The sequence below is a fragment of the Scardinius erythrophthalmus genome (assembly GCF_964197995.2).
Source record: "Scardinius erythrophthalmus genome assembly, chromosome: 8".
NCBI classification, from domain to species: Eukaryota; Metazoa; Chordata; class Actinopteri; order Cypriniformes; family Leuciscidae; genus Scardinius; species Scardinius erythrophthalmus.
Genome location: NC_138228.1, coordinates 43,911,641 through 43,926,443, shown reverse-complemented (window position 1 = coordinate 43,926,443; position 14,803 = coordinate 43,911,641). Strand labels below are relative to the sequence as shown.

Here is a 14,803-nt window from a genome sequence, read left to right as displayed (position 1 = left end):
CAGACAAAATCCAATAAATACCCAAGTAATGAGCATTTAGGGCTTTTCACACTGCACTTAACCCTGGGCTATCTTCGTTCTAAACACTGCTTTTAACCCCGGGTAAAGGAACGTTTCACACTTGTAATCTAGAAGCGGGGTTAGGGCTCCTGGGGCTCAGGAGCAGGTTGAGCACTGCTTTTGCTGTGTTAACCCCGCATTGCAGTGGCAAACTTGTACAGGGTGTTAGTATGTTACAGCTAGACACTTAGCAACAGACAATCAATCGTGTGCCTTATATTTACGTGCTTCGGAGTGTCACGGAAACACTGCGCATTGTAAATAAACAGTAAATTCAGTGAATGATTGGAAAAATGTCAAATGCAGACAAGTTTTATAACTGGAGTGAAGAAGAGACAGTAGGCGCGTTTCAATTACAGATTTGCGCAAAACTTTTGCAATTTTTTCTAAATATCGATAAAAAACTATTGTGAAATGACGACGTTTCCATTAACCGATGTTATGCGACTAAAACGTCATTTTTTCCCTCTCGCGATAAGTCATTCCAAAAATCATGGCAACGGACGTTGGTAGGTTTATATATATATATATATATATATATATATATATATATATATATATATATATATATATATATATATATATATATATATATATATATATATATATATATATATATATATATATATATATATATATATACATTATTATTATTATTAATGGAAGGAAACGTATGTGTGTTATCCAAGCATTAATGGCAAGGAAAGACCCTTATACTTGAGAGCGGCACATATGAGGTGTTTCCGGGTGTTTCTCCCGCATTTCTGCTTCGAGGTCTTGATTGTGGCATTTCTTTGAGGTTTAGAATCCAGTATTTCTGTCATTCTTTTGTCTTTTATGAATTTAATAAAGATCTGTCTCGTATTCTGTTTCCATTGCAGTTTTGCAAAATATTCCTTTTTCGAATTGCTAAAAAAAAAACCTCATGCGAGCGTAAAAACTTTTTTGCGATAAATGGAAGTTTTTGCGAAATTGACTTTTTTCAATTGGGCGTATTTTCAATTCGCAATTTCAATTTGCGCAATTTGAAAGGTAATGGAAGCGCGGCTAGTATCGTTCTTACCTTTATACTATTCAGAATAAACTTGATAGTTAAGTCGGCTATATGTAATATAAGAATGCGCAATGCTTGAGCTTCATATAAACATATCACAAGCGGTGTTGGTCCAGTCAGTGACACTGACACAACAAATACGCAAAGAATGTTGAACTAGGGTTTAGAAATATAGGAACGACAGCTTATGAATACCCAGGATTTATTGTTAACCCCAGGTGAATTATGATCAGTGTGAAACGTGTAGCAAGGATCCCGTTTACCTGGGGTTTACAATGACCCAGGGTTAACTATTTCAAGTATGGAAAGCCCTTTTGTGCCCTTAATAATAACATTTACATGGACATTTTACAAAATAAATGTAATCATTATTTGTGCAAACTACTGCCATATCGGCCTGCACAAAATAATAATAATAATTGAGTTGCATATAAAATTAATCACAGTTTTAACAAACTAATAAACTTAATGTGATGCATTTTTGCTAATCATTCATAAACAAAGCTGGTAAGAAATATGTAAGATTTCTGCACTCAAAATACCATGGCATAACTTATTTATTTTAATCATATTTTTAAAATGCGTGTATTCAAATTGATTAGAATCCACATAAAAAACATTCAGTTAAACATTATGAATCAATTAGTTAAAATATGTGAGATTGAAATAAATTGGATTGATCCATTATAAATATATTAAAATGGTTATTGTGTATTTTAAAATCATCCAGTTTATTAGTACTTAGTACTATTACAATAGTATTACTTTCTTACTGGTTTCATTTATGTACTGTGTGACTGAACAAATATGTATTACATTAAGTTTATTAGTTTATGTTAAAACCCAAATTGATGGAAATTTTATATGCAATTAAAATGCATAAATAATAAACTTAGGTGTACATATATATTTTTTTATAAAGTAAACAGTAATCAATCTCTCTATACTTTTTCCCTCTTTCGGAAACTCATAGAAATGCTATCGTGGACTTTTCCTTTTACTATTGAAGAAAATGGGAACACACAAATTATAATTTTATACAATTTCACTTAAGAAGTTTAACTTCTGCTTCTGAGAAGTTGAACCCTGGAAAAGTGAAAAGGGTCCATTGAGGTGCAATGCTGTAGAAATCTCAGCATGATACCCACGTCTCCCTGCAGTCACGTGACCAGAACTCGTCCAACTGAACAATCTTCAGGGCCATAAACACAATTGGTGTTATGACAAATGAGATTAGAGCGCACAGACTACAGGTCACACTGACAGAAGAGGATTACGCTCCTTGCAGACAGACAGACGACAAAAGAACCTGGACACCCAATGACTTAATAACTGACTATCAATAATGTCTTCTACAAACAGACCCCATCTGCCCACAAAAAAACGACAAAAAAAAAACTATTTACTCAGCAGACAACCACTGATTCCACTGATGGCAAAAGTTTTTGGTCACTAAGATGTTTTTTCAAAGAAATTAATACTTTTTTCAGCAAAGAATGCATTAAATTGATTCAAGTGACAAAATATTTCCATTTCAAACAAATGCTGTTCTTTTGAACTTTCTATTTAAAAAAAAAAAAAAAAAAAAAAAAAAATCCAGGAAATAAATGATCATGGTTTTCACAATCCCCCCCCAGAATGAAAGATCATGTGACACTAAAGACTGGAGTAATGATGCTGAAAATTCAGCTTTGCATCACAGGAATAAATTACACTCTAAAAAATAATCAAATAGAAATAAGTCATTTTAAATTGAAATAATTTATAACAATATTACCATTTTTACTGCATTTATGATTAAATGCCTTGGTGAGCTGAATAGACTTTAAAAACATTAAAAGAGCGCATACAGTACATTACAATTGCCTTTTTTTTACTCTAAAGATCATGAGATTGGGTGTGTGTATGGGGTGCTCAATTATCATAAAAAATAAGAGAACAATTGAAAAAAAAAATTGTGATGAAATATAACCAAGGCATTACCCATTACACCACTGCAGCATGAATAAAAAAGCCTTTAATAGGATAATCATGAATCTCTCTAAATATTCAGCCTGAGCTAGTATGTGGTAAACAGAAAACCTCTCTGTCATAGCACAAGGGGTCATTGGCTGATTTAACATGGGCTTTAAAAAAAAAAAAAGGCTCAGAGGCTGAAATTTAGTGGTGACCAATGAATAGCAGAATAAGCTGTCAGTCTCAAACAACACACCCTAGTCACGCTGAAACTAATCCTTCTGGAGCGCAGGAAACCCTTCGAAGACTACATGGCTTCTATTCATGCTGGTCTCTCGCTTACTTCAACACACACACACACACACACACGCGCTGTACCATGAATGCAGTTTTCCTGCAGTCCTGAGGATGCACAGGCTGATCCCGCTCCAGCCGGCCCTTGTTAATGAGAGATCCCATCCAACACAACATCTTTATCCTCTCCAGTCACAACTCACAATGAACAAACAGCTCTTAACCGCTCCACATCTTCAAAATGATGCTCATGTTGTTAGAAAGAAAAGAATCTGTTTACTAACAGGTTAGTGAAGACGTTGTGTTGTCTCCACCTCAGAGATAAGGCAGCTTGCATCAAGTTCATTTTACCCATAATCCTTTAAGCTGACAGCAAATGACCTCCTTCCATCGTGATGGCAGGGCAGACATTTTTGGACTGATCCAAGTCCAATCCCTGCACTGGACACATATTTAGGAAAACATCTGCACAGTTCCAGCAGATTTTCTCATGCTCACACAGAGGACAAAAACTACCTTTCATTTGTTTTTCATTCAAACACATGTACAAGTGCTCTTTTAGCTTCCTATCGACCCAAAGTTAGTCCTTACTCCACCTGAGAAGAAACCTAAGAGCTGAAATGTGCTTTTAGGGATAGAAAACACACTCTTAATGCCCGGTCTCTCTAATTCTGGAATGAAGACACATGTCCTCATAACGGTGTTTGACCACCAGAGGGAGCCGTACACAGACCTCTTGATTCTGATGCGAATCACTCTTTACCAATTATTGGATACATTTTTCAGGGGTGTACAGACAGATGATGATCCATCATGTACTAACAGACATAGCCACTAATTATCCAACAGAATTCACAGTAAACAACAAAACACTACAACATTTCATTTATCCCAGAGCCTTTCCCTCTCCTTCTCACTCTTCCCTTAGGTCAATTTACACTCCGTCATTGGTAAATCAACACTCAGGCCCTTCTGATGTTTCACGGTGGTCTCCTGGGACGATCTCACACAGACTGCTTTAATGAAACTACTGATCTGCTTCAGTCCCCTGATGAAACCGCACACCACAGATATTCATTTCATCCAGTACAGATGGGCATTTCACAAGCTCTTGAGAAACGCTGGGTTGAAAACGACTGTTCGGCTGAGGAAGAGGTTATTCCCATCACACTGACATGGGTTTCATCTTCAGCAGCATACTTACACACTGCGGAGTGTGTGAATCTCATTAGCCTACTTCTGTTTCTCTCTCCCCCGTGCTTCATTTTCTATTTTAGTTCTGCTACCCACATTCACAGAGACAAAAATAAAAAAATTAATTCATGTACAAACCCGCTAGTGAAGAGAAACCGCTCTTAAAACAGCATAAAAACACTACACACATCTGAACGCACAAGTGTTCGAGACGGAGACCTTTAAACACCTCAAAACAATATACTTAAAAGTAGGAGATGACCTTTTATAGAAGTGATTTCAACTAGTTTAGTTGGATGACGGTAAAGTCCTTCCAGACACAACACAACACTGTTTTTGATTAGTTAATCAACAAAAATGTATAAGGGAAAATAAAGGCTAATGTATAGGATGATATATCATGGAGGTGTACTATGAGATTTTTGCACATCATGCTTTGGGCTCTCTGAGACCTCAAACATCAAGAATGTAAAGTCAACTTCAACAGAACAGGACAAATATTATTTTATATTTGAAATGCACAGCAGACCTTTTGAAGGTTTTTTCTAATAAAAATTGCTAAATTACAATTAAAATCTGAGAGGTGTGTTGATGCATTATAGGTTGGTGTGAGTGTGTATATTATTAAGGTACACTTAAAGTCAGCAAATAAATAAATAAAGTAAAAATGAAATAAAAAACAAATATACATTTAAAAAGAAAAAATTTCCTGATATATTAATAATACCCATGTCCTCAATTACAAAAATAGATCTGATGGATCCAAAAAGATTCATATTTTTATTTTTAAGTTTATTTTTAGGAAAGGATTGTGGTCAGTCGGTAGCATTACAGACTTAAAAAAATAGCTTTATACAAAACAGTAGTATGCCTTCATGTTGGTAGCAATGTAAATGCATGTATCTGTTTTTTCCAATCAATTTATCAATCAATCAATTCATCATTAAAATATAAAACAAAAGCTCTCATTAACGTATCCTGTTAGTGACCATTTCTTTCCTCACTCACTCATCTCAGCGGATGCATGCATGTGCACACAGTCTGTCACCCGTGAGCAGATTCGTGAATCCTGTGGTCCCACAGTCTGTCGCTGTCTGTCTGATTTCCTGTATCATTCATTCGATCTGCAGTCCCCCCCTGAGTACTGTATGTCTCTCCATCTGTCTGTCTGCATTGCTTTGTCTAAATCACTGTACAGACACAAAGACAGGGACGCAAGCACATGCAACTTCTCTGCTATGAACAGCTCCATGAAACATTAATCTGAATCCAGTTATTACAGCTTCCCCATCCCCCATCATAAGAGTAAAATCCCGCATCCCTCCGCTCCTGTAAATCTCTCCATACTGTAGCAAACATCTGTCTGCGCTGGTGGACACAGGGACATTAAACACCAAACGCAGTGTCCAGCGACTAGACCTCTGCATGCGTGTCATGAAAGACAATGTGTGTCAAATATTAGACAGGTAAAAAAAAAATCTGTATCTTAAACAGGACAAGTGGAATATGAACAAAAATGGCACACGTGGTTTAAGCAAAATTTTTCTGCATCGGCTCCATCTCTGGACTCACCTCTGTCCCTGCGGTATCCTGGTGTCGCTCATGCCTTCATCATTTTAGATTTTATTTGGAGTGTGAGCACACACTCATATACACACACATACACACGTCGCCGATCTCAGCTAAGCCGTCTCTCTCGCTCTCTTTGTGTCATACACACACGCAGCTCCTCTCTCCTCGCACACACTCTCGTACTGACACCAACGCCGTTTTTCCTGCCGCTGTTCCTTGGTAACGGTGGAATCCGAGCCGCATCTCACACACACACACACACACACACCCCGCGCTTCTGCTCCTTCCCCTCCTATCCCACAGTTCCCTCCTCCCTCTACATCACCAGACTGGTCACTGAAATAAATATTTTAGCATGCAAATGTAGCGCGGTGTTGCTTTTCACTCCACTAACATTTGTGTCTGCCTACTGTTTGGCACACTGAAATATTTTACATTTTTTGATTAAATGTTTTCATCTTTCAGTGCATTTTAGGTATAAAGAATTGAACACCCAACCTTGGTGCTCCTAGAGTCCTACAGTATCAGCTGTGCTACGGGAATACATGACAAACGAGATAAAAATGGTTTAAAATGCTTAAACAAACTCCAAGTCATGTAAGTTTCATTTGGTTTATAAAAAAAAAAAAAAAATACCAACCAACCAACCAACCAAATACCACTTTAAGAAGTTTAAATTTAGCTGTCAATTATGAAGTAAAAAAATAACTTACTCCTTGAGCATATGTGTGTATACACAACTTTCAAAGATTTTTTTTTTTATATAAATATCATTAATTAATATTAGTTCATAAATATCATTCAGATTTTGGGAAGTTGCAACATATGACATTGTACAATCTGAAGTTCTGGACTAAATTTCCTTGTTATTAAATGGTCAAATGATCTAATATTTTAAGAGACGTATTGACCTTGACATTCATGAGGGTCACAAAGACATAATTTCCCATTTTATGTTTTCTGCTTGTTGGATGCACCACATGACTTAATATTATTTTATTGTTATTACATTAATATTGTTGATAATTATCTTGACAACTTCTTTTTCTAAGAAACAGTAATAAAAGATTGAAACCAACTACTTCAAATCTTCTTTTCATGAAGCCTTCATTTTGATCAGTTATCAGTATAAAGTGATTAGTAGTGTCACCCTGATCTTTCGGATATTAAGCCCCACCAAAAAGTGTGAATACAGAAATGAGAAACATGATCATAGAAGAGTTGTATTCAAGTTATTGCATGAATTAACTAAACTTATTATAAAGCTGAATAAATAAGAATATTTATTCATAATGACACAATAATATCAAAATATCTTTCTGAATATTTTTGACCATGAATTAACTAAACTTACTATAAAGCTGAATAAATAAGAATATTTATTCATAATAACACAATAATATCATAATATCTTTCTGAAAATTTTTCACAGCATTACTTCCAAAAAAAATCATGCCTCTTGCATCAAATTAAAAGCACTAAATACAAAGTAAACAAGCATTCTTGTCTTTAAGCTGGTCACAGTGGGTGAAATTGCTCACTCATTCGTGTGGTGTATTAATTGACGGGTCTCTCAGCAACTACTGACACCATTCTTCTGCTCCCATGACCAAACTCTTTGAGGCACTGCTAGGTAACTGGGCTACAAACGCAAACTTGAGCTGGTACATAGAGAATGTGAATAAAATAGAGGAATATGAATAACTAGCTGATAAAAACTGCAAGAGCGGTTGCTCTTCAACGGAGCACAAATTGGTTTATGGTCAAGTCAGCATTATGAAACCATTTCCAAAGGATTGTAAAAGCCATCCATTTGAAGCATAATAAAATGTTGTTAGCTGTCTGCAGGAATGCGTTAAAAGTTTACTAATTAAGGTCTTAAAAGTTCAGTGTCAGCTTTGATGACAAATCTGTGTCAGCTCAGGATTTTTCCCTGTTAATGATAATCCAATACTGTCATTCTGATCACTGGCTGTGGGCAAGTCAAACAAAACACCCCGAAACGAAACTCATTGCAAAAGTGAGTACTGAGCACTTAAAGGGATAGTTCTGTGTGTGTATGTATGAATTTATTTCTTCTGCTGAAAGAATATGGGTAACCAAACAGCTGATGGGCCACATTGACATTGAATAATACTATGGAAATCAATGGGGCCCCATGAACTGTTTGGTTACTGACGTTCTTCAAAATATCTTCTTTTGTGTTCAGCAAAAGAAATTCATACAGGTTTGGAACAACTTGAGGGGGAGTGAACGCGGGTGAACTATCCCTTTAAAGTACTAATAGTTGAGCTATATCTGGTTTCCCAACAAAAAAGCTCTCATTAGCTTTAATGATTATGACAACACTGCAAAAGTGTTGTCCCAGAATACCATTATGGCCTGAAACATGCTCAAAAAAAGTATTGAAACATTGAAAATGTTCAGTCTTGCTGTGCTTTACACCACAAGTGACAGATCCTGTCAAATACAGTATCTATGACAATGTTTTTCTGACATCTAGTCATAAACACTCGCTGAGCAAGATTCTCTACAAACAGTTACTGTTGCGAGACAAAACTTTCCAAAAAGCTCTGTTTATGGAAATGAGAGCGTCACTTGTGGCAATGTTTAGATTGCAAAACCCACAAGGGCTGTCAAAATGGCTGAAAAACAAATTTCATATTTTATCCTTAAATATTACTAATATCCAAATTATATTTAAATTTAAAAGGCATAATTTCAGTTAGGTGGAGAGAAGCTTTTGGCTTGTCTCCTGAGGGCACAAGTGGGCGCAATGAGCAAAATATTAATGCACCGCATTAAATTGTTTATCAAAGCAATGAAATTACATAACTATCTGTACAAACAGTGCATAATGTTTAAACTAACGTTTATAAATCAAATATAACTTTGTAAATTGCATAAACAATTACGAACAAAACAGCATCATGTATTTATACATAGTTTAATACAAAGAGCCAAAGCGCAGATCACAGTTTTAGCGTATAAAAACATGAGATGCAGTGGAATGGAAACCCCCCAAAATACATTCTCATTGTATCTCGTGCGCCACGAATAAGGCTGTCTGAAGCACACCTACAATTTGAATGCACCGATTTTGCATTAAAATGTGGATTTTTATTTTAAATTCGATGAATATTTCAAATTTTAAATTTTTATTTGACAGCCCTGAAACGTCCTGTACGTCTTATGAAATGTGGAACTGACCTAGTTGCTTTCACCTTCATAGACCAAGGAATATCCATGGAACCTTTCCATTGCACAAAAGGTTTTATTATAGTGGAAAAGGGTTCTTTACATTCTTAAAAATACAGGCTCCAAATTGTTTTCTGTTTGTTTGTTTTTTGCAGTTTTTAAAAGAACCATATTTCTTTTTAAAAATTGTAAAAATCTTAAGAACCCTTTTTTCCACTAAAAACATTTTGTGCAATGGAAAGGTTCCATGGATGGTAAAGGTTCTTCATGAAACCATCTATTGGCGAGGGGAGCACTGCAACCAATGAAGGATTTTTCCTAGAATTGATGGTACTGGTGGAATAAGCGTTCAGTAAAACCAATTCCAGCTAGGAGAGATTTCTGCTGATCCAACAAGTGAAAGCAAAGAACATTGAGGCAAGAAAACAACAGTAGATTGAATGCGTTACGTATGAATTAAATTACGATTAAACAGGACAGGGAGCTCTCTGATTAACCCACTGCTTACATAACCACTCAGGATTTTATCTGCTAAAACGGTCCATCAGACAGCAAAGAACATTAGAAACGGGACAGCAGAGGGACAGGATGATAATAATCATTCCAGGCACAAGAAAATCCCCATGTACACTCTGCAAAAAAAAACCATACTGATATTTACAAGTCATTCACATTCTGAATTACTCTAGAAGCAACTAATCGCACAAAACTAATAAAAAGCAATTGGATAAGGGATGAGAGTTTTTCAAACACATCGAGTTGGCTAAAATAGCTCTACTAGACATTCTGAAATAACGTTCAAGCTCAGCTTAAACCATCAAAGAATCTGATGTTTAACCAAATCAATAATACAACACTCATAAATAATGAGAAGAATCAATGAATAAATAACCACATTTTGGATTAAATGGAGATTTTCAGTCAAAAACAACAATAACCTTAAATAAGCTTGATTGAACGGCGATCATGTATCAGCAAAGTAAACAACATTGAAGATCACCCTCAAACTGTGCTGATCTCCATTTTCAATCTCACCTGTGCTCTCTTCCTCCTCTCGTGCACATTATCTATGTGAAAAGATCTTCTTTTACTTGCTCTGCAGGGTCCATCCAGGCATCTTTCAAAGTCATGCTGTCTAAGGACCCTTGAGGTCTCTAATGCTCCAGAACTTCCAGGCGAGGGGTGCTTGTTCCTCTTCTTGCGTCCCGGTTTGGCTAAATCCTGCCTGTGTTGCTCAGGGCCCTCGATCGCCTTGGGTTCAGGGGATTCCAGGTCCCTGGGTCTCCTAAACAGGCTGTGTATAGACAGAAACGCCAGGGTGCACAGCACATACATGGTGGTGCTGACTATTAGCGTCACGAAAGGGTCCGCCAACACGTTCAGTCAGAGACGGAGATGGAGTAACCTGTAAAAGACATTCCGGCTGATCTCGTTTCAGGGTCAGTGCCGGCACAGAACACTATCTTCTGGTTGAAGTTACAATTGTGATATCAGCTCTACTGCGCTGTGCATGTGTAATGGTGAGCCTTTGTCAAATTGAAGTCCAAAAAGAAGGACAAATCCAAACAGCCAGTTTTGGAATAAAGTTCCCCAATAATAGTTGCCTTTTGCTTCTTTTCTTGCCAGTTCTTTGTTGTATTCACAAGGAAAATGCCTTCTACATGGTAAAACTGCTCAGTACGTGTTATTCCGATGCCTCAGAGCTTCTTCTAATGCTCATTTAGACAGATAATCTGTCCGTGATCTGATAGGCAAATGAGATGGCCTCTCACATCTCCCAATCTCGCCCGAGAGAGGATGAGGGAGGGCCGACTAATGCACACCTGCTTTTAAAGCCCACAAAGCCATTTTAACCTACCTGGGCAAATCTATAAAGACACACCCTGATAAACAAGCTCATGTTAGCCAATGCAAACACACGCATACTTGCGGAATAATAGATGAGTAGATGGTTTGCTAACCAGGAAAGGCTTTTGAATGTTTGGGTCCTTATCTTTCACATCTCCATGCCTCTTGGAGAACTTCCAAAGGTAACCTTGATAACACAACTGGTGTATTCCACAGAAATCAGATCGACTGAGTAATCATTAAATTCTTCATCCAAACAGATGCATAATCGCCATTGGCACAAGCTGATATCCAACAAATCTTCACCTCCTCTTGCGTCACTAATGGTTTTATGGGTTTTTTTTAACGGTTCACAGGTCAGACCACTCCTTCTGTTATCTTTATCCCAGTTTGTGGTTCATAAGTATGGGCAAACTCCAAACGGTCACAACCCGGCTGCTCCTGCGTTGCTGGTGAAGTGAAGTCCCACACCTCTGCTGAGAGAGAAAACGCATTTCACTCTTTCTCCCTCCCTTTTCTCATGGTGTCCATCTGTCACTACAGTACATGAGAGCTAAGCGTCTCTTAGCCGATGATGTAACGACTGTGTTTGTATCTATGCAAAAAAAAAAGGAAAATCAACTCAAAAATTTAAATGCACCTCTGAGGATAAAGAAGCTGGTCCCTGATTGGTTGTTGCCATGGTGAGATGACCTAGTTGAACTGCGTCTTACAAACTTGCCATCATGTTTCTGCTGTGTGACAAATTACAATGAATAGAAAATAACATGGAAATGGACGACCAAAAGAATGGCTCACAGTGAAAACTGACAGTGTCAATATTGAAGGCTGAATTTTGATTTGTGGTCATAACGGATCACTGCAGCTTTGTGGTAAAACTTCAGGGAAAAATAAACTGTCACTTTCACTGTGTGAGTGCGGACTAACAAAAGACATTCTGGTTCATTACCCTTTCTAGGGGCCTGTCACATAGGCTACTTTAGAATTAGACCAAGGACAAACAACAAGAATGCCTGTTCTAACCAAATTAACCAATACAGTAGGTACAGATCAACACACTAAATAGAACATTTTATTTTAAAAAATCAATGTGAAAAAAAAAACTGAAAATAATTTCACTGCAAACAAATGCAGTATTTTTATAGAGCAATAAGTGAAATCTGTCTGTGATCAAACCAATTAAAGTTACAATCAGATCAGGGTTATAAAAGATAGGACTGCAATATACTTCAGTGGAAATAATAATAAAACAATTAAATAAGAATATGGCTCCACTAGAACCATATCTCATAAGTGCTGACAAAGCATGAAACGGGTCACTGAGAGGCCACCTTACTTAACCAAACAAATGCAATACAATGCAAATGGTAACTATATGAAGCGTCCTCCATATCACTATACTACTGTACATTAGGATTGTATCAATTCCATTAAAAATGATACAAGAATTAGATCACAATCAATATATTAACATATCTATGCACAGTTAGATTCCCAAAAGTCTAAAAGTTATTTTGTTTTCCCAGAAGAATTTGAGATTTTCACTCAGATATTATTACATAATCTATTTATTTTAAAATTTGTCATGTTGTGATTCAACTTTCCAAGATTCCAAAAGCAAACTACTTTTAAAGGATTTTTCCGTTCACTGGTGTTATGCGTGTTGTTATGTGATATGTGAGCTTAGCTGATAAAAGGCAATAAACATGAAATTATATGATAGGTCAATGAACACAAAGCCTCTAGTGCTGCTATGATACAGCATAAAATAAAACAATACAAATCCAATAAAGTAGATATCAGTGTCAGGCCATAAAAAAAAAATAAAAAAAAACATTGACAAGTCTTCACAATGTTGTTCCAAACATGTATGAATTTCCTTCCTTCGTCCATTTCTTTTTTGACGCTTGAAGGCTTTAGTCTTTCCATTCATTGCAACTGCATGGCGAAGTAAGGCCGGTGCAGTTTCAGAAGATCTCCTTTTGAGTTCCAAGTAAATCATAAGGGTTTGGAAAATCGTGATGGCAACAAATATTATATTTAGATAACGAAATATCAAACCAAGTGCAAGACCTTTTCTCAGAACTAACTTTTCTTTGGAGTCATTTTTGCATAGACATTGAACCAACTGATGTTGTATAAGGACAGTTCTCCTCAAGTTCATGTCTAGATCATCACAAACAATTAACTAATTGACAACTAGAAAGTGTCAACATTTCTGTTTTTATTTTGGACAATAGTTTTTTATTTTTATTATTTAAAACCTAATAAGGCTTTTTTTGTCAAACTTTTTTTTTATAAAAAGGTATGCTTGTGTTATCTTTTTTAAATAAATGCAAGTTGGTTAAATATTTTGTTATCAAATGCAATGAAATTATGCAATGCATTTTAAGTGACCCGAATACTTTTTGGTGCAACTGTAGATCTAGCTCCAAAGAAAACATGAAAGACAAATATTTGCACAAAACTTTCAGTGGAATCTCACTGTTAACTTGATCCATCAATGAATTATAAAGTGTGTGTGCAGGTGCTATGCAAACACCCAGGTATGCGACTTCAAGTTAAGAGGCTAAGCCGTACACGACCACCTCGGTTAAGCAGCTTAGAACAGAAATATTTCAGCAAAGTGAGCAGTGGGATTACGAAAAGCTGACAGATGCCACCACTCTCATTCAAGCCCTTCACAATTAATGCAAAGAGACATTGAGTTCAGAAAGGGAAAGTCAGCACTGTACAACCTCTCAGAGTGTCTCGTCTCCACACGGCGATGAATTTAGCATTGCTGACACACAATGGCCTCAGTGTGTGCTATTTCAGGAGCAAATTACAGAGTAACAGAAAAGGGTGGGAAACCTCAAAATTACAGGGTTAATGTCAACCAATGTATGATGCAATACCTCAACTTTTATCTTCTTGTCGGAGAAACAGCTCGAATGCATACGTTTTCAAGGAACTAGTTTCTTTACTGGTCTTGGCAGCACAGGTCAGAAAAGTCAGGATAAGTGTAAACTATGAAAAGTCAAACAGTGGAAACAGGTTTTACCCAACCTACTGCCAATGAGCATTGACCTCATGAGTGAGTCAGAGTCTCCGCCTAGGCATACAGGCATATATGTACGTGCATGTGGTGAGCCAGACATGTTCTGGGTGTTTGACATCTGTTGCACACATTGCTTTTTACAGAAGCACCCAGTACAGTTTACTTCTGCCCAGGGACTGCCAGAGAATAAGAAAGGAAAAATAAAACAATAGCTCTTAACAGAGCAACACGTATTTTGGGCTTTTAAAACTCAAAAGCCTATAAGAACATCATTATTTTATGTTTTAGAGTCGACCAACGAAACTGGTTCTTTCACTTACCCCAAAGAATGTTTAAGGGAACAGTTATTAAAACCATTTTTTTTCTTCGTGTGAAGAACATTTTATAATCTAAAGAACCTATTTCCAGTATAAAGAACCTTTTGTGCATTGAAAAAGTTCCATAGATGTTACAGGTTCTTCATGGAACCATCAATGCCAATAAAGGACATCTGTAGCCACAAAAAAAAGCTTTGCATGTTTCTTTGGCCTATTGAAGATTCATGCCCATAAATGCTGAGAGACCATGGAGCACAGCGCCATCTGTTG

At 36.6% G+C, this 14,803-nt stretch overlaps 1 protein-coding gene across 5 annotated transcripts in view; it reads right to left on the bottom strand.

Annotated features, from left to right (window-relative positions):
* kifc3 (kinesin family member C3) overlaps positions 1–14,803 on the bottom strand; it is a 46,522-nt gene that overhangs the window by 26,993 nt on the left and 4,726 nt on the right. Inside the window, exon 1 of one of the 5 annotated variants that reach the window (XM_081372820.1) lies at positions 6,131–6,269. The exons of the other annotated variants lie outside the window; for them this stretch is intronic. The gene's annotated coding sequence lies outside the window, so the exon portion shown is untranslated. Of the gene's footprint in view, positions 1–6,130; positions 6,270–14,803 lie in introns of those variants that run through there. 5 annotated transcript variants of the gene reach the window in all.